This window comes from Trichomycterus rosablanca, chromosome 18, assembly GCF_030014385.1.
Source record: "Trichomycterus rosablanca isolate fTriRos1 chromosome 18, fTriRos1.hap1, whole genome shotgun sequence".
Lineage (NCBI taxonomy): Eukaryota > Metazoa > Chordata > Actinopteri > Siluriformes > Trichomycteridae > Trichomycterus > Trichomycterus rosablanca.
In genome coordinates, this window is record NC_086005.1 from 457132 (window position 1) to 475698 (window position 18567).

At 40.4% G+C, this 18567-nt stretch overlaps 1 long non-coding RNA gene across 1 annotated transcript; it reads left to right on the forward strand.

Annotated features, from left to right (window-relative positions):
- The first annotated feature begins 4187 nt into the window (after positions 1-4187).
- On the forward strand, positions 4188-7199 carry LOC134332491 (uncharacterized). The gene is made up of 5 exons (XR_010015254.1): positions 4188-4217; positions 4404-4463; positions 4775-4850; positions 6380-6716; positions 6810-7199. It is a non-coding gene; the product is annotated as an uncharacterized LOC134332491 (long non-coding RNA).
- Positions 7200-18567: the final 11368 nt, after the last annotated feature.

The window sequence follows — 18567 nt, forward strand, 5'->3', positions numbered from 1 at the left end:
TAAAGCCCCACAAAAAGTACTAACAAAACATTTCAAACTGCAGTTAGAAACTAAACTACCAAAACAAAACAAAACAGAATGTTTCCCTGCCCCTGCATGGGGGATTTGCTTATCCGACCCCCCCAGCAGTGCTCACTCAGTCTGGGGCGGATCATCCTCACCGGAAAAGGTGATTGCGGCATATGACCAAAAGATGGCGCTAAAGTCATTTATACATAAACATGAGCAACTTTTAACACTGTTGTACAATGACTAACTGTAGAACAAGTCTGCTTTATGCTGTGATGTATCTGTATACACACATATTAGGTGATTCACTGTGTTAAGAGACATCTAGTGAGAGTTGAGTGTGGGGAAGGTGGAGCTGTTGTAAAATGCCCTGTTGTAATAGAGCTAACTTATATCTAACCTCTCTATATACAGGGTTGGACAAAATAACTGAAACACCTGTCATTTTAGTGTGGGAGGTTTCATGGCTAAATTGGACCAGTCTGGTGGCCAATCTTCATTAATTGCACATTGCACCAGTAAGAGCAGAGTGTGAAGGTTCAATTAGCAGGGTAAGAGCACAGTTTTGCTCAAAATATTGCAATGCACACAACATTATGGGTGACATACCAGAGTTCAAAAGAGGACAAATTGTTGGTGCACGTCTTGCTGGCGCATCTGTGACCAAGACAGCAAGTCTTTGTGATGTATCAAGAGCCACGGTATCCAGGGTAATGTCAGCATACCACCAAGAAGGACAAACCACATCCAACAGGATTAACTGTGGACGCAAGAGGAAGCTGTCTGAAAGGGATGTTCGGGTGCTAACCCGGATCGTATCCAAAAACATAAAACCACGGCTGCCCAAATCACGGCAGAATTAAATGTGCACCTCAACTCTCCTGTTTCCACCAGAACTGTCCGTCGGGAGCTCCACAGGGTCAATATACACGGCCGGGCTGCTATAGCCAAACCTTTGGTCACTCGTGTGACTTTACATGGTCACTGCAGTAATAAAGGAGCCGTTATTGGAACGTCTACAGTTGTGTCTGTGTGTGTGTTCGCCCGGCCCTCTAACTTTTCTGCGGCCATCCGGAGCACCTGAGCTCTCACAACAACTGTTCTTCAAATAGGCCTAGTGGTTAAGAAAATGGACTAGTAATCAAAAGGTCGCTGGTTCAAGCCCCTCCAGTGTCTTCTGAAAATAACTCAACACACAGCCATTAATGTTTAAGATGGCGGCGCGCAGTAGTGCAGCGGCTTCTCCAGCTCTCGGTGTTAGTGTTAAAGTTAGTACAACTACTGTCAGTAGAATAGCAATACAGTATAGCTCATCGGAGCTAATGGCTGGACACAACTGGCACACTGTCACTTTGACAATCTTAGGATTGTTGCTGCTACACCTTTTGCAATCATGCACTTTAGTAAACATAAGCTGCTGCAGTTGTGCAATACTTATAAATACTTTGTACTTGTACTCTTTTTAGTTTCTCAGTTTGTTCTAAATTTTTATTACTTATCTTAGTTTATTCTATATTATTCTATATCTTATTCTATTTTATTTTCTTCATGTCACACACACCGAGACCTGGGAAACTGTATTTCGTTCTATCATGTACGTGGTTGAATGACAATAAAGCTGAGTCTGAGTCTGAGTCTGAAATAGCTGCAACATAAGTGAGTACACCCCACAGTGAACATGTCCAAATTGTGCCCAAATGTGTCGTCGTCCCTCCCTGGTGTCATGTGTCAAGGTCCCAGGTGTAAATGGGGAGCAGGGCTGTTAAATTTGGTGTTTTGGGTACAATTCTCTCATACTGGCCACTGGATATTCAACATGGCACCTCATGGCAAATAACTCTCTGAGGATGTGAGAAATGGAATTATTGCTCTCCACAAAGATGGCCTGGGCTATAAGAAGATTGCTAACACCCTGAAACTGAGCTACAGCATGGTGGCCAAGGTCATACAGCGGTTTTCCAGGACAGGTTCCACTCGGAACAGGCTTCGCCAGGGTCGACCAAAGAAGTCGAGTCCACGTGTTCGGCGTCATATCCAGAGGTTGGCTTTAAAAAATAGACACATGAGTGCTGCCAGCATTGCTGCAGAGGTTGAAGACATGGGAGGTCAGCCTGTCAGTGCTCAGACCATACGCTGCACACTGTATCAACTCGGTCTGCATGGTCGTCATCCCAGAAGGAAGCTGACGCACAAGAAAGCCAGCAAACAGTTTGCTGAAGACAAGCAGTCCAAGAACATGGATTACTGGAACGCCCTGTGGTCTGACGAGACCAAGATAAACTTGTTTGGCTCAGATGGTGTCCAGCATGTGTGGCGGCGCCCTGGTGAGAAGTACCAAGACGACTGTATCTTGCCTACAGTCGAGCATGGTGGTGGTAGCATCATGGTCTTGGGCTGTATGAGTGTTGCTGGCACTGGGGAGCTGCAGTTCATTGAGGAAAACATGAATTCCAACATGTACTGTGACATCCTGAAACAGAGCATGATCCCCTCCCTTCGAAAACTGGGCCTCATGGCAGTTTTCCAACAGGATAACGACCCCAAACACAACCTCCAAGATGACGACTGCCTTGCTGAGGAAGCTGAAGGTAAAGGTGATGGACTAAACCCAATTGAGCACCTGTGGCGCATCCTCAAGTGGAAGGTGGAGGAGTTCAAGGTGTCTAACATCCACCAGCTCCGTGATGTCATCATGGAGGAGTGGAAGAGGATTCCAGTAGCAACCTGTGCAGCTCTGGTGAATTCCATGCCCAGGAGGGTTAAGGCAGTGCTGGATAATAATGGTGGTCACACAAAATATTCACACTTTGGGCACAATGTGGACATGTTCACTGTGGGGTGTACTCACTTATGTTGCAGCTATTTAGACATTAATGGCTGTGTGTTGAGTTATTTTCAGAAGACAGTAAATCTACACTGATATACAAGCTGTACACTGACTACTCTAAGTTATATCCAAGTTTCATGTCTATAGTGTCGTCCCATGAAAAGATATAATAAAATATTTGCAGAAATGTGAGGGGTGTACTTACTTTTGTGATACACTGTATCTATCTATCTATCTATCTATCTATCTATCTATCTATCTATCTATCTATCTATCTATCTATCTATCTATCTATCTATCTATCTATCTATCTATCTATCTATCTATCTATCTATCTATCTACCTACCTACATAGAACGTAACTGGAGGTATTATTGTAATGGTAGATGTTTAGAGCAGCTCTACAGATTTCATCTCATTTAACTTTATTATTTAAAAGTTCTTGTGAACATTATTTACTGATTTGTAGCATTGTTAGCTGTTTATTTCAGGTGCAGTGTGACAGTAGATGATTGTAGTGTTCTGATAATAAAAGTGACCTATCGCGAGATCACTTACGAGACTAGAGGGTTAGAGAGGCAGCCATGATTAACATGTATGGGTTCTGAGTTGAATGTGTTTTATTAAAAGCCACAACAAAACGGACACTACTTTCGTGCGTGACAATGATTTAACAAATCACACCCAAACTACACAAACATGTAGACACTCATCCTCCAGAGACTCAGAATGTGTTATTATTATTATTATTATTATTATTATTGTTGTTGTTGTTAATAAATGAGTTTAAAAATGACACCATTATTTGAGATGTATGGGCCACATGGTGGATCAGTGGGTAACACTGTCACCTCACAGCAATAAGGTCCTGGGCTCGATTTACTGGTGGGTTCTTTCCCGTGTCTGCGTGGGTTTCCTCTGGGTGCTCCGGTTTCTCCCACAGTCCAAAGACATGCAAGTGAGGTGAACTGGAGACAGTAAATAGTTCATGACTGTGTTTGGTATTAAACTTGTGAACTGATGAATCTTGTGTAAGCAGTAACTACCTGTACTGTCATGTATGGAACTAAAGTGTAAAACATCACGTTACAATCATCACAAATAAATAAATACTAATTTGAGATAAATGTCTGAGACAGTGTGGCAATAGTATTTTTGATTTTAATTAATTTGTAATATTTTATTTTATATACATAAAGAAAATATAATAATAGTTATTATATATATATATATACATATTATATATTATATAATATCTGTATGAGCTCCCCAAAGCTTTATGTTGTTTAAATATGTACATTTGTAAGATAAGATTTTTGGGGGGAGGTTCCGCTCAGTTTGTTGCATGAGGAGCATTAATTAGCGCGACACCATGATACGGGTAAGCTGTGCGATCTCTCTACTATTTTGTTTCTAAAGTTTTATAAATTGTAAAATTTTGTTAAAAATATACTATTGAAGCACTGTGAAGGTGATTAGACATTCTTTTTACTAAATTGGAAGTGTAGGTGGTGATTTTAACCATGATTTTTGTGTTTAATACGAGTTTATTTTCTGCCTCGTGCAGGAGCGAGAGTGTGCACGTGTGTGTGTGTGCGCGCTAATTTAGCTCCCATGTCATGTTCAGGTATGTTTATTGTATTTCTACTGTTTAATGTTATAAATTTGTTTCATATATTGTTGTTTTGTTTGTAATCTACATATTTCTACATGATAATATTGACATATATCTATATATTATAATATTTACATATTTCTTATTATACTATATGTTTAAAATTTCATAGATATGGTTATAAAATATATATATATATATATGTATATATATATCAAAAGTTAAGAAAAAGTTAGACAGTCGCATGGTGAATGCTGATACGTGTGTGTGTGTGTGTGTGTGTGTGTGTGTGTGTGTTAATTGTGCTCCCATGTCATGCTCAGAATAAATGGTTCCAGTCTTGACTCCGGGTGGTTGGTGTCCTGAGCTGTCCGACCTCTTCAAAGTCCGCTACAACAGGTCAATCAATTGTGCCACCTATATTTTATAACAATATATAGATCTATCGAGATGTGTTACCTATAGTTTACAGTAATATATAGACATAGTTTTAATAAGAATAGATCGATACAACTTAAATATTTGCTACAGGAATACATTTCAATAATTAAGGACAAACCGACAGAACATCCTGAGGGATGGAATCAAAGAATCGACTCTTTTTAAATCGACTCCCTGTTGTTTGATTCAGTAAAAGCGTGTGGCGAACTGATAAATGAAACACTAACGCATAAAAATAAATCAAATAGGATGAGTATATGTTTAAATATTTACTTTATAAAAGTGTTTAAATACTTACAAAACACTTTCATGAAAAGAAACGACACTGCGCCTCTGTTACAAAAGTTGTGGTACTAGAAGCTAACAGACCAACAATGCATTGTGGGTAATTTAGCAAACCGTTTACTGGAGTAGAACATTAGCCGAATTTAGATGTTTATACAAAAGCCATTCAACCATAAAATGAATGTGGGTTAATTTAGCAAAATAATTAAAATGGTTGATTTTTAATTCATTTAGAACTGTGTAACCTGAATTAGCCACCCCGGGTACTGGAAATAAGGAACACCCTGGGCTTTATTATTTTCATTCTTTATAATAATAAATCAGAACCATATTTTAGGCAAAACAACATAAAGAACATCATGGAACATTTTCTCTCAATAGTGCAACAACATTTTTACATAATCCATCTTCACACTGACATGCAGCCCCGGTTCTGTACTGTGTTGCTTAGGGGGGCAGTGAGAAAATGCCCACCCCAGTGCCCCCATAGCACCCCCATAGCACCCCCATAGCACCAGCTTGTGTTACTTTAGTTTCACCGTAAATGTGATTGAAATCGGGGGTGGAAAAAGCTGTGCTCGACCCACAGCGCTTCTCAACAATGGAGTAATAACAGGTTGGCAACCCTAACCTCAGGTCAAACCAAACTTTCAGGAATCACCTGCATAACATTTGACAAATAGCTTGTTAGACAGACCATGAGCTGCCACCAGGAATGTGTGCCCATTCCATCACAAAGCCTTTGCGAGACTAGCCAAATATGTTCCAATCCATCCAAAAGGAGGCCACACCAAACTCACCAAACCACGTCTTTTATGATCTCGCTTTGCACACACATCCTTCATGGAATTATTGCCACAGAATTGAAGGCATACAATTCATTTTCTCATTGTTTTATACACCAATGGTTGTGGACCTGAACTTAATAATCAGCAGGGGTGTCCATACTTCCGGTCATATAGTGTACTGTATACAATACATGAGAACCAACAACAAAACATAAGTCATGATATTATGGTGAATAATGTGTAGTGTTTACGTTACGCCACTGTTTCATTCTAATACTGATTTCATAAATCCGAATGATAAAATGCAGCTTAATGAACAGCTTAATTTACCGTCATATAATAATGTCAGACTGTCATCGCTTAATTCAGCTGATCTATAGATCATTCTCTATCTCTCGCGTTTATCTTTGGTAGAAGATGCAGAGTTGATGTTGGCAATGGCGCGGCACCATCCTGAAGGTCTGGATAAACTTCAAGCACAAACCGAATTCACCAGAAAGGATGGTAGAAACCGGGTCACAAGGCGCGAGACAGGTGGAACAGGCACATGTAGGAACCGTGTCTGAGGATGAGCGACAGGTAGCGTCGGTAGGAACCGGGTCTGAGAGCGGGAGACAGGTAGAACAGGCACCTGTAGGATAGCCGGCGAGAAGGCAGGCGGGAAGCATGGCGGGAAGCATGGCGGGAAGCATGGCGGGAAGGCCGGTGGGATGGCCGTTACAACAGACACCGATGGAAATCCTGGGTCAGGGTAAGTGTGTGTGGAGAGTAAATGTATATATGATATATAGTGACTATAGGAAGTGATGTAAATAATACTAATAATGGTTCTGCTCTTGTTTAGGGTACTACGGAGGTGTTGCGTACAGCTCTTTTCAGTTCAGTTCAGTTCAGTACTGAAAACGACGGACAGACGATGTACAGCTCACTGTACTGGTCTCGTACTGTAATACAGACCAGAACTTATGATGACCTGGTCACTTCCCTCCTCCAGTTTATAGGCCGGGCACGACCCGCTTTAGTCAGCCTGGCTCGGGACATCCACAATGCACTGACCGGTACCAGTGATGCACTGACCGGTCACCGATCAGTGAAATGAAAGAAGTTCAATTCAACAGAAATGTGTGTTTAAGTGCTCAGGGGCCAAAATGTGGCAACTTTGCAGCAACGGGGCTTGAACCAACAACCTTCTGATTACTAATTACTAAATAAAATTGACTTGACTAAAGCTAAAGTGCAGCTTTTGTTGTATTTTTATATTTCAGTGTTTTTACATAAACTTATTAAACTACAAGCTTGGTATTTCATTAGTGCTTTTGTTGGGAACAATAGCAGCATTTGTTTGCTCAGTAAAGTTATTTTAATATTCAGATCAGATCTATATTAGTGCTGGACCAAACACAAAACACAAACGACTTCTTTTACAAATTCTTACACAAGATCTACTCAATCCATGCATTCACAAGGGCCAAATCCACAAAATGGAAATGACGTATCTCTAAAACTAACAGAAAAGCGTAGAAAACATTTATTGTGCATTTATTCAGACAAATCAACCCATTAAAGTCTGCTACAGTTTGATGCATTGTCAAACTAAAAAACTTTTTACCCCCTACAAAAAAGTTTGTATTTATTAACATTGTTTTAAATAAGGATCAATGTCTCGAAAAATGACAATTATTTTTATATACAATCGATCAATGGTCCTCACCTACTACAAACCTTATTTTTGTAAATATTCATTTATTTATTACAGATTAGTAACTAAACATTTGGAATTAAGAAAAAAATAACTTGTTTTTATTACCATTATAACATAGCATATACTAGTTTACACAAGTTAAAATGTACTGTTTCAATTTTTAAAACTCAAACTTTAAAAATTTAACTCAAACTTTTGAATTAAAACATTCGGCTGTGTTCATTTCCCCTTTCCTTATAAACAAACTTTCCTTTCATAGATATATTTTAAAAACAAGGAACAAAAATCTGAATATTTAGTTTGTCAATATGGGTTTTAAACTATCCACAAACCTTTCTTTCATTTCAATATTTTGAAAATAAATTATATCTAAATTATTCAAATTAAATGATTTGAAGTGGAGCTGCAACCTCATCATCACTGTTTCTGACCCACTGAAAACCAAACATTCCCAATATAAACACACAAATACAACAAAGTGTTTACAATCCCAGATCTACTCAATCCACGCATTCACAAGGGCCAAATCCACAAAATGAAAAAAGAAAAAGAAAAGGAAATGACTTGAACCTGTCACTATCCTGTTGATATTTATCTTCGCTACTCAACACTGCAGTCACCATCATCTAGTAATGTACACATCTCATCTCAACTCAAACTCAAAAGAAGCTTTATTGGCATGACAAATAAAGTTACAGAGAAATAATAACAATAAAAATAAGAAAGAACAAAAAAATACAGAACAGTTACATGTGCAAAAAATTATAAAATAGAATAAAATATTAATAAAAATAGTGCAAAATAATAACAATAAAAAGTATAATATTTACAATAATGAGGTAGTAAAACAATCAGTTTGTGTGTGTGTATGAGACATGATCACCCACTGTCCCTCACCTGGTGGCAGGTGTAAGTATAGAGTGCTGCTAGTGTGCAGCTCTCTCTGTGCTCCCCCAGTAGGTGGGGCAGTGTGTCGGGGTCTGGGAGGGAGGTGAAGTTGGGGATGATGTTATTAAATTTAGGGAAGAATTGGGAACGGACGTGGTGGTACTTGGTACACCGGGTGAGGAAGTGCAGCTCTGTCTCTACTGTACTGAGAGTGCAGTGCTGGCACAACCTCTCCTCCCGGGGCAGCCAGGACCGGGTGTGTCGCCCCGTCTCCACGGCCAGGTCGTGTGCGCTCAGTCTGTACCTCGTCAGGGTGTTTCTTAATTTAGGGTCGGATACTGTGCTCAGATAATCTGCTGCACTGTAGTGTCTGTTTAGGGCCAAATAACAACAAATAATAACAAATAATAAATAACTGCATTTTACTTTGAGATTTAGTTTCAGTTTCCCAATAATTCAGATATTTAGTTCTGAGTCTTTGTGTAATTTGGTTTATTCTAATTGGGTTTACAGATTTCTCCTGTTCCTGAGTCTCTATTGTGTTAGTGTGTGTTAGTGGTGTATCTGTGTGTGTTAGTGGTGTATCTGTGTGTGTTAGTGGTGTATCTGTGTGTGTTAGTGGTGTGTCGGCGTGTGTTAGTGGTGTATCTGTGTGTGTTAGTGGTGTATCTGTGTGTGTTAGTGGTGTATCTGTGTGTGTTAGTGGTGTATCTGTGTGTGTTAGTGGTGTATCTGTGTGTGTTATTAGTGTGTCGGCGTGTGTTAGTGGTGTATCTGTGTGTGTTAGTGGTGTGTCGGCGTGTGTTAGTGGTGTATCTGTGTGTGTTAGTGGTGTATCTGTGTGTGTTAGTGGTGTATCTGTGTGTGTTAGTGGTGTATCTGTGTGTGTTAGTGGTGTATCTGTGTGTGTTCGTGGTGTATCTGTGTGTGTTAGTGGTGTATCTGTGTGTGTTAGTGGTGTATCTGTGTGTGTTAGTGGTGTATCTGTGTGTGTTCGTGGTGTATCTGTGTGTGTTAGTGGTGTGTCGGCGTGTGTTATTAGTGTGTCGGTGTGTGTTAGTGGTGTATGTGTGTGTTATTAGTGTGTCGGTGTGTGTTAGTGGTGTATCTGTGTGTGTTGTTAGTGTGTCGGTGTGTGTTAGTGGTGTATCTGTGTGTGTTAGTGGTGTATCTGTGTGTGTTAGTGGTGTATCTGTGTGTGTTATTAGTGTGTCGGTGTGTGTTAGTGGTGTATCTGTGTGTGTTAGTGGTGTATCTGTGTGTGTTAGTGGTGTATCGGTGTGTGTTAGTGGTGTATCTGTGTGTGTTAGTGGTGTATCGGTGTGTGTTAGTGGTGTATCTGTGTGTGTTATTGGTGTATCTGTGTGTGTTAGTGGTGTATCTGTGTGTTATTAGTGTGTCGGTGTGTGTTAGTGGTGTGTCGGTGTGTGTTAGTGGTGTGTCTGTGTGTGTTAGTGGTGTATCTGTGTGTGTTAGTGGTGTATCTGTGTGTGTTAGTGGTGTGTCGGCGTGTGTTAGTGGTGTGTCTGTGTGTGTTAGTGGTGTATCGGTGTGTGTTAGTGGTGTATCTGTGTGTGTTAGTGGTGTATCTGTGTGTGTTAGTGGTGTATCGGTGTGTGTTAGTGGTGTATCTGTGTTTGTTATTAGTGTGTCGGTGTGTGTTAGTGGTGTATCTGTGTGTGTTATTAGTGTGTCGGTGTGTGTTAGTGGTGTATCTGTGTGTGTTAGTGGTGTATCTGTGTGTGTTAGTGGTGTATCTGTGTGTGTTAGTGGTGTATCTGTGTGTGTTAGTGGTGTATCTGTGTGTGTTAGTGGTGTATCTGTGTGTTTTAGTGGTGTGTCTGTGTGTGTTAGTGGTGTATGTGTGTGTTAGTGGTGTATCTGTGTGTGTTAGTGGTGTGTCGGCGTGTGTTAGTGGTGTATCTGTGTGTGTTATTAGTGTGTTGGTGTGTGTTAGTGGTGTATCTGTGTGTGTTAGTGGTGTATCTGTGTGTGTTAGTGGTGTATCTGTGTGTGTTAGTGGTGTATCTGTGTGTGTTAGTGGTGTATCTGTGTGTGTTAGTGGTGTGTCTGTGTGTGTTAGTGGTGTATCTGTGTGTGTTAGTGGTGTATCGGTGTGTGTTAGTGGTGTGTCTGTGTGTGTTAGTGGTGTATCTGTGTGTGTTAGTGGTGTATCGGTGTGTGTTAGTGGTGTATCTGTGTGTGTTATTAGTGTGTCGGTGTGTGTTAGTGGTGTATCTGTGTGTGTTATTAGTGTGTCGGTGTGTGTTAGTGGTGTATCGGTGTGTGTTATTAGTGTGTCGGTGTGTGTTAGTGGTGTATCTGTGTGTGTTATTAGTGTGTCGGTGTGTGTTAGTGGTGTATGGGTGTGTGTTATTAGTGTGTCGGTGTGTGTTAGTGGTGTATGGGTGTGTGTTATTAGTGTGTCGGTGTGTGTTAGTGGTGTATCTGTGTGTGTTAGTGGTGTATCTGTGTGTGTTAGTGGTGTATCTGTGTGTGTTAGTGGTGTATCTGTGTGTGTTAGTGGTGTATCTGTGTGTTTTAGTGGTGTGTCTGTGTGTGTTAGTGGTGTATCGGTGTGTGTTAGTGGTGTATGTGTGTGTTAGTGGTGTATCTGTGTGTGTTAGTGGTGTGTCGGCGTGTGTTAGTGGTGTATCTGTGTGTGTTATTAGTGTGTTGGTGTGTGTTAGTGGTGTATCTGTGTGTGTTAGTGGTGTATCTGTGTGTGTTAGTGGTGTATCTGTGTGTGTTAGTGGTGTATCTGTGTGTGTTAGTGGTGTGTCTGTGTGTGTTAGTGGTGTATCTGTGTGTGTTAGTGGTGTATCGGTGTGTGTTAGTGGTGTGTCTGTGTGTGTTAGTGGTGTATCTGTGTGTGTTAGTGGTGTATCGGTGTGTGTTAGTGGTGTATCTGTGTGTGTTATTAGTGTGTCGGTGTGTGTTAGTGGTGTATCTGTGTGTGTTATTAGTGTGTCGGTGTGTGTTAGTGGTGTATCGGTGTGTGTTATTAGTGTGTCGGTGTGTGTTAGTGGTGTATCTGTGTGTGTTATTAGTGTGTCGGTGTGTGTTAGTGGTGTATGGGTGTGTGTTATTAGTGTGTCGGTGTGTGTTAGTGGTGTATGGGTGTGTGTTATTAGTGTGTCGGTGTGTGTTAGTGGTGTATCTGTGTGTGTTAGTGGTGTATCTGTGTGTGTTAGTGGTGTATCTGTGTGTGTTATTAGTGGTGTATGGGTGTGTGTTAGTGGTGTATCTGTGTGTGTTATTAGTGTGTTGGTGTGTGATAGTGGTGTATGGGTGTGTGTTATTAGTGTATCTGTGTGTGTTAGTGGTGTATCTGTGTGTGTTAGTGGTGTATCTGTGTGTGTTAGTGGTGTATCTGTGTGTGTTATTAGTGTGTCTGTGTGTGTTAGTGGTGTATCTGTGTGTGTTATTAGTGTGTCGGTGTGTGTTAGTGGTGTATGGGTGTGTGTTATTAGTGTATCTGTGTGTGTTAGTGGTGTATCTGTGTGTGTTAGTGGTGTATCTGTGTGTGTTAGTGGTGTATCTGTGTGTGTTATTAGTGTGTCGGTGTGTGTTAGTGGTGTATCTGTGTGTGTTATTAGTGTGTCGGTGTGTGTTAGTGGTGTATCGGTGTGTGTTATTAGTGTGTCGGTGTGTGTTAGTGGTGTATCTGTGTGTGTTATTAGTGTGTCGGTGTGTGTTAGTGGTGTATGGGTGTGTGTTATTAGTGTGTCGGTGTGTGTTAGTGGTGTATGGGTGTGTGTTATTAGTGTGTCGGTGTGTGTTAGTGGTGTATGGGTGTGTGTTATTAGTGTATCTGTGTGTGTTAGTGGTGTATCTGTGTGTGTTATTAGTGGTGTATGGGTGTGTGTTAGTGGTGTATCTGTGTGTGTTATTAGTGTGTTGGTGTGTGATAGTGGTGTATGGGTGTGTGTTATTAGTGTATCTGTGTGTGTTAGTGGTGTATCTGTGTGTGTTAGTGGTGTATCTGTGTGTGTTAGTGGTGTATCTGTGTGTGTTATTAGTGTGTCTGTGTGTGTTAGTGGTGTATCTGTGTGTGTTATTAGTGTGTCGGTGTGTGTTAGTGGTGTATGGGTGTGTGTTATTAGTGTATCTGTGTGTGTTAGTGGTGTATCTGTGTGTGTTAGTGGTGTATCTGTGTGTGTTAGTGGTGTATCTGTGTGTGTTATTAGTGTGTCTGTGTGTGTTAGTGGTGTATCTGTGTGTGTTATTAGTGTGTCGGTGTGTGTTAGTGGTGTATGGGTGTAGTGACTCAGGACCAGTTGGATGAGGGGACTGGTATGTTTGCTCAGCTCTTGGTGTTTCAGGGCTTTATAATGATAAGTTTGGGGGTCGCTCTCATTTAGATGGTTCCAGAAGTTGATGCTCTTCTCTGTATGTTTATAATTAGAGGAAATCGGCCTAATTCTGCCCTGCACGCATTGTTCGTGGTGTGTTAGTGTGTGTGTTAGTGGTGTGTTGGTGTGTGTTCGTGGTGTGTTAGTGGTGTGTTGGTGTGTGTTCGTGGTGTGTTAGTGGTGTGTTCGTGGTGTGTGTTAGTGGTGTGTTGGTGTGTGTTGGTTGTGTGTCTGTGCACCTTTAGGATGCTTTTACAGAACTCTGTGTGCAGGGTCTCTAATGGATGTTTGTCCCAATTATGGAATTGATGTTGTGTAAGCGAACCCCAAACTTCACTGCCATATAGAGCAATCGCTTCAATTATTGATTCAAAAATTTTAAGCCAAATTCTAATCGGAATTTCTACGAATGTTTGACGTTTTATGGCGTCGACGCCCTGCGAGCTTTTTCTCTCAGTTCATTTACTGCCGGGTTAAAGTTTCCTGTGGAACTGATGTTCAGTCCGAGGTAAGTATAATCTTTAGTGTGTTCAATTTCATGGTGTCCTAATTTTTTTGTGTGTTTGGTTCCCTGAGATCTGGCTCTTTTCTGGAAGGTCATAATTTTGGTCTTTTTGAGGTTGACGGTCAGGGCCCAGGTCTGACAGTACTGCTGCAGCAGGTCCAGTTTGTGCTGGAGACCCTGGGCGCTGGGGGGCAGCAGGACCAGATCATCTGCATACGGCAGGAGTTTAATCTCTGAGTCGTGTAGAGTGAGACCGGGCGTGGCTGAGTGCTCTAACATGGAGGCCAATTCATTAATATAGATGTTAAATAGAGTTGGACTTAAACAGCAGCCCTGTCTCACTCCACGCTCCTGAGAGATGAGATGTTTCTCTTACTGCCGATTCTTATTCCACACTGGTTTTCTGTGTACATGGATTTAATAAGATCATATGTTTTACCCCCTACACCACTCTCTAACATTTTATAAAACAATCCTTCATGCCAAATGGAATCAAAAGCTCATCTACTGTCAGCCAAACCAGACTGGACATGGGGACATAGGGACGGGGACATTGGGACACCCCTTCCAACATTTCAAACTGCAGTTAGAAACTAAACTACCAAAACAAAATAAAATAGAATGTTCCCCTGCCCCTGGATGGGAGCTCTGCTTATTGCTTATCTGACCCCCTGCAGTGCTCGGTCAGTCTGCTGGGGATCATCCTCACAGCAAAAGGTGATTGTGATTGCGGAATATGATCAAAAGATGGCGCTAAAGTCATTTATACCTAAACATAAGCAACTTTTAACACAGTGACTAACTGTACAACAAGTCTGTTTTATGCTGTAATGTATCTGTGTACACACATATTAGGTGATTCACTGTTCTTCAAATAGGCTGGTGACCCTTGTTCTTAAAAAGACAAATGTACACGTTTCATTTGAGTACATGATGTAATAATGCTGCGTGTTAACGTTTTATTTAACCTGGTTTATACCTGCCTTCATCCAGCTAAAGATGCCAATCATTTTTAAATAACCATCTGTGACCTTAACATCACAACAACACAAAAGATATTCCATTCTTATGTGCAAATATGTACAATAACAGTTGTTTAAAGTTAAAGTTGAGTTTAAAGTTACATACTGAGTGAATATGTTGAGCATTTATTACGTTCTGTATGTACTTGGCTAATACACAAGATGTTTTGTGAATACAGATCTGTCATTTCATTGTTTTTATTGTTAATGTAGATGTAAACTGTAACATGGAAGCCAAATGGTGGTAAAACCATGAGGGGCATTTTTCAGGAGTTCCACTATATATTTTACTCTGTCTGTCTGTTTGTCTGTCTATCTATCTAATCTCTCTGTCTATCTATCTGGAGGTATTATTGTTACTGAACATTTTAAACTAGTTCAAATTTTATTAAACCAGTTTGTATCTTGTGCCAGTGTCTCCATGAATGAATAGGAATTAGGAATCTGAGGGAACTTCATGACAGCGGGGCTGAAATGGTAGATGTTTAGAGCAGCTCTACAGATTTCATCTCATTTAAAACTTTTTTATTTAAAAGTTCTTGTGAACATTATTTACTGATTTGTAGCATTGTTAGCTGTTTATTTCAGGTGCAGTGTGACAGTAGATCATAGGTTTGATGTCTCTTGCCGAACCAACTGGACTCAGTGGCCCCATTAAGAACCATACAGCCGAAAGTTAAACCCGAGCCCTGGCTTAATGACAGAACTCGTGCAGCAAAGCGGGAGTGTCGCAAAGCTGAGCGCAAATGGAAGAAGGACAAGCTGCAGGTTTCATTTCAAATCTTAAAAGATTGCTGGTGTTCTTACCAGAACACTATCAAAGAAGCCAAAAGAAAATATTTGTCAAATATTATCATGGCAAATTGTCATAATCCACGGGTGTTATTTAAAACCATTGACTCTGTTCTTAAGGCCCCTCAGCCCATCTGTTCAGAAGCATCCCCTGAAATGTGTGATAACTTTCTGCACTTTTTTATTGACAAGATTGTCGCAGCAAGAGCTCCTACCACAGCTCCTGCCTTCGACCCCTCTGATTCTGTCCCTTGACTGACTGTGTTGGATAGTTTTGAGCCGGTGACTCTGTCGCACTTGGAGGATGTGGTAGGCCATTTAAAGCCTTCTGGTTCTCCCTGTGACGATATGCCTCCTCACTTTTTTAAAGAGGTTTTTCATAGTATAGGGCAACAGGTTCTTATTATTATTATTATTATTATTATTAGGTTCTTATTATTAACAGCAGTCTATCCTCTGGTGTTGTTCCTGTGAGTTTTAAACATGCTGTAGTGCAACCCCTGCTTAAGAAACCTGGCCTTGACCACACGGTATTGGCTAATTATAGGCCTATTTCCAAGCTGCCCTTTATTTCAAAGATCTTGGAGAAAGTTTTTCTGGATGAGCATAATATCCTGGAGGTCTTTCAGTCTGGTTTTAAAACCCTGCATAGCACAGAGTCAGCGTTGCTTAGGGTTTTCAACGACATCCTCCTGGCCAATGATTCTGGTGACCATGTGATCCTTGTCCTGTTGGATCTAACCGTGGCTTTTGACACGGTAGATCATAACATTTTAGTTTCCCGGTTGCAGCACCTAGTGGGCATCCGTGGTAGTGCTTTGGAATGGTTTAGGTCCTATCTGACGGACAGAACTTTGTGTGTGAGTTTTGCTGGTTCAGACTCCTCCTCAGCTCCCCTGCCGTATGGGGTTCCACAGGGCTCAATTTTAGGACCCCTCCTCTTCTCACTTTATCTGCTTCCACTGGGCTCCATTTTGAGAAAGCATGGCATCTCATTTCATTGCTACGCTGATGACAGTCAGATATATGTCCCGCTGAAGAAGAAAGATGCTTTCTCTATTAAGCCACTTCTGTCATGTCTTAATGACATTAAAGCCTGGATGGCCTTAAATTTTCTGAATTTCAATGAAAAGAAAAGTGATGGTGTTTGGTCCCAGTGGTTCCTGTGAAGCCCCTCCTGTTGATTTGGGCCCTTTGACTGAGTATGTGAGGCATACAATCTCTAACTTGGGTTTTAAGATGGACAGTGATTTTAAATTGGACCGTCAAATTGGTGCAGTAGTCAAATCCAGCTTTTTCCACTTGAGGCAGTTGGCAACGGTGAAGTCAATCCTTTCACATGAGCACTTTCAAACAGTGATCCATGCCTTCATCACATCTCGGCTGGACTACTGTAATGCACTTTATTTTGGAGTCAGCCAGTCCTCCCTCAAACGTCTCCAGTTAGTGCAAAATGCTGCGGCCCGACTTTTAATAGGATCACGTAAGAGAGAGCATATAACCCCCATTCTGGCCTCCCTCCATTGGCTGCCCGTGCATTTCAGAGTACATTTTAAGATTCTGTTGTTTGTTTTTAAATCTTTAAATGGACTTGCCCCGCCTTACCTCGCTGAGCTGCTCCATCCCCACACTTCTGCTCGGTGCCTCAGGTCATCTGATCAGTTGCTCCTGGAGGTGCCAAGGTCAAAGCGTAAGCTCAGAGGGGATGGAGCTTTTTCAATCGCTGCCCCTAAATTATGGAACAACCTACCACTCCATATTAGACAGGCCTCTTCACTGGCTATTTTTAAAACTAGTCTTAAAACCCATTTTTATTCCTTGGCTTTCAATCCAGCATGAGACTTTTGCCCTTGTTTTATTTGCCTTATTAGTTTTTACCGTTTTATTTGTTTCATCTATTTCTTTTATTGTTTTTTATTGTTTTTATTTTCTCATTGTTTCTAGTGTTTGTTTTATGTTTTATAATTATCTATGTACAGCACTTTGTCACAGCTGTTGTTGTTTTTAAAGTGCTCTATAAATAAAGTTGAGTTGAGTAGATGATTTAACAAATCACACCCAAACTACACAAACATGTAGACACTCATCCTCCAGAGACTCAGAATGTGTTATTATTATTATTATTATTGTTGTTAATAAATGAGTTTAAAAATGACACCATTATTTGAGCTGTATGGGCCACATGGTGGATCAGTGGGTAACACTGTGACCCAGAGGTGGAAAGTAAGGAATGACATTTACTCGCGTTACTGTAATTGAGGAGTTTTTTGTGTACTTGTACTTTTTAAGTAGATTTTACAACCTGTAATTTTACTTTTACTTAAGTATGTTTTGTACTAAGAATTGTAATTCACTACATTTTAAATAACACCAGTAACTGAGTAAAAAATAAAAATAAAACAATAAAGAAGTGGACATGAAACCGGCCCGTTAGGCTGTTCGATCCTGCGGAGCATTTACGCATTTGTGGCTGCGAACTGAATCACTTAGTTAACGAGTCAGAAACGACTCACTGTTTCATTATGATGTTGTGCATAAACGACTCCATGAATCGGTTCATTGGGTGAAGAGATTCAGATGTATAAACCAATCAGAGCTCCAGAATTCACATTCTGGGTAAAATACCAGTTTGAGATATCTCTAATTACATTCTGACTAGTATAAATGACGTAAGATTTACTGTTGAGTTGTATGGAGGCTCCAGCTCAGGATATCTGCTATTAATTACTGACTATCTCAAACGTACATTTCAGATATCTGCAATTAAATTATGACTAGTCATTAAGTAAATTACAGATATCTCGATTTTAGTTCTGATTAGACATAATTGCAATTAAAGATATCTTAAATGGGCTCATTATTTAAGATATCTTAAATGTATTTTAAGATTGTGGTATCTTCAATCATCACATCCAAATATAATATATTTAAGTGTCTTTATTATTAACCAACAAATCTCAGATAAGCAATAAAGTCATGTGCAAACTCTCAGAACGGTAACTTTCTTCTGACCCTCCTTTAACCGCACCACAACAATAACAAAAGGTAGGCCGTTTTAACATAAAATGGCTTTCGTCTGACTATCTGTAATTATATTCTGGATATCTAAATATGAGTTTTGACTAGTAACAATTAAATTTTGACTATCCGGAAAGGCAATTCAAGATATCTGCATTTACAATCCGCCTAGTAAGAAGAACAAGTCAAGATATCTTCAATTACATTCTGACGGGTCAGAATGGCTTTCGAGCTATCTCAAACGACGTCACTAGATTAGTCATTTGAACGGGTCACACATCCGTAATTATAATTCAAGATATCTCTAACGTAATTATAAC